A 2782-nucleotide genomic window follows, 5' to 3' on the forward strand; every position below is an offset into this window, starting at 1 on the left:
GTTATATGTTTATTTCAGCTTTACTCTATCCTACATGCTCAGTACCTTTCAAGTACTGACGCATACTCTGCGTTACATTTTCTTGTGATGTAGGTTCAGATTCTCAGCATCCAGATCACACTTAGATCGGTTCTCAGTGGTGAGTTCTCATTCTTCGAGGGCAACAGTCATGTTATCTTTTCATTATTTCAGTCTATTAGTTTCAGTTTTGCTAGACTTAGTTGGGCCATGTCCCAGCACTTCAAGTCAATTAGAGGCTATTTTCAGACATAGTTAGATTCAACTTAGTAATTGAGTTTGATATTTCTTTTGTATTAAACTCTCAGATTGGATATATTCAGTTTTAGTATATGAGTATTCCCCATCATTTCAGATTGACTTATGATTAGCTTCCGCATCAGTGATTATTATTCTTAGTATGCTCGTGTCATGCCAGTAGGGTTAGCGTGGGGTAACTTGTGATCCTAAGTCCCATGTCCGCGTCTAGGGGGTAGCCTCGAGGCGTGACAAACTTGGTATCAGAGCCCTAGGTTTAAGAGTCCCAGGATATCTGAAAAGGCACACTAAGTAGAGTCTTTTTCATGGGTGTGAAGTGAACCACATCTAATGAGAGGGAGGCTACAAAGTGTTATAGGAAAAATCTTCATTTTCTTGATACTCTTATCATACGTAGGGTATGATCTAATGCCATTCTAACTTGACGTTCTACGTTTCAGTGATCATGCCTCCTCGTAGAGCTAATGCCAGGAACGTAAACGTAGCTCCTCCAGTCCCAGATCAAGAAGTTTCGAATGTAGAATTCTGGAACGCCATTCATATGTTAGCTCAGAGTGTTGCCAACCAGAGCAATCAGCGGGCACCAGCTTCGGCAAATACTAATGTTGGGTCGACTGTAGCCAGAGTGTGAGATTTTGTTAGGATGAATCCGCCAGAGTTCTTAGGGTCGCAGATTGGTGAGGATCCCCAAAACTTCATTGATGAGGTCAAAAAGATCTTTGACGTGATGCAGGTAACTGAGAATGATCAGGTTGAGTTAGCATCTTACCAACTTAAGGATGTGGCTCATATCTGGTATACTCAGTGGAAGGAGAATATGGGTAAAGATGCAGCTCCTATCACTTGGGATTGCTTTAGTGAGACCTTCCTGGACAGGTTTTTCCCAAGAGAGCTAAGGGAGGCGAAAGCTCAAGAATTTATGAACTTAAGGCAAGGTAGGATGACAGTCCAAGAGTATGGGCTCAACTTTACCCAACTCTCCAGGTATGCTCCTCACATAGTTGCTGATTCCAGGGCTTAGATGAATAAGTTTCTATATAGAGTGTCAGACTTGGTGAAGATAGAGTGTAGAAATGCTATGTTGCTGGAAAATATGAGCATCTCTAGGCTCATGACTCATGTTCAACAGGTTTGGGTGATAAGCTTAGAGAACATGCTAAGCAGAGCAAGAAGGCTAGGACCGGAAACTATGACTACTCTCAACAGAAATCAGGTGGTGGGAATCGCTCGCAGGTCAGCAGAAATTTTCAACTCCAGCACCTTCATCAGTTAGTGTTCCATCCTCTAAGTTCAAACAAGATCAGAAAGGTAGGGCATCGGGCTTTAAGTCTCAGGGAAGTGTTTCAGGAACCAAAACCTACCCACCTTGCCCTAAGTGTGGTAAGAACCATCCGGGTGAGTGCCTTGCAGGAAAGGAATGATGTTTTGGGTATGGTTAGTCTGGTCACAGGTTGAGGGAGTAGCACCAGCAAGTCTCCCGACTCAGCAGGGTAACTCTTTTGGTACATGTGGTAGACAACACTAGAATATGCTCTATGCTCTTCAGGCTCGCCAGGATCAGGAAGATTCTCCTGATGTAGTCACTTGTACGTTACGAGTCTTTGATCTCGATGTTTATGCTTTGTTAAATCCAGGGGCTACTATTTCCTTTGTAACTCCTTATATAGTAGTTAAATTTGGTGTTAGTCCAGAAACTCTCTCAGAACCTTTCTCAGTCTCTACTCCAGTCGGTGACCCAGTTATAGCTAGACAGGTATACATAAATTGCCTTGTTACAGTCTCTCAAAAAGTCACCTCAGCAGATCTTGTAGAGTTAGAAATGGTACACTTCAATGTCATTCTAGGCATGGATTGATTACATTCTTGTTATGCCTCAGTCGATTGTAGAACTAGGATTGTTCGTTTTCAGTTTCCAGATGAACCAATCTTAGAATGGAAGGATAGTAGCTTAGCACCTATAGGTCGATTCATTTCTTACCTTAAGGCCAGAAAAATGATTTCTAAGGGTTATATCTATCATCTAGTTTAGGTTAAGGATTCGAGCTTCGAAACCCCAACTCTTGAGTCACTTCCAGTGGTTAGTGAGTTCCCAGAAGTGTTTCCAAAAGATCTTCTCGGAGTTCCCCCGATAGGGAAATCGACTTTGCATTTGATCTCATTCCAGATACCCAGCCTATCTCTATTCCTCCTTACAGAATCGACTTCACGGTCTATGGTCCCTTTCACGGTCCGTGAAGATGGTCGTGGTCAGCCTGTTTACAACATTAAGTCAGGGTTATTTCAGTCTTTTCCTATTTCGTTGGACCTCTAAACTATGTTGTTTTAACCCTAAACTATGTGGTTTTGATTAGTTTTAGCCTAGAAACATAACTAGAACTTACCTAAGTCAGATCTTGCATCAAAACTCATAAATTTAGAAGCGTAAGAAGAGAAAGAGGTGACCAACCCTAGTTCAAGGACGCAACAAGTTTCTTCAGTTCCAGCCCAGAAATCAAAGGATTTCTCT

This window comes from Solanum verrucosum, unplaced genomic scaffold, assembly GCF_900185275.1.
Source record: "Solanum verrucosum unplaced genomic scaffold, falcon-dt-bn FXZP01000176.1, whole genome shotgun sequence".
Lineage (NCBI taxonomy): Eukaryota > Viridiplantae > Streptophyta > Magnoliopsida > Solanales > Solanaceae > Solanum > Solanum verrucosum.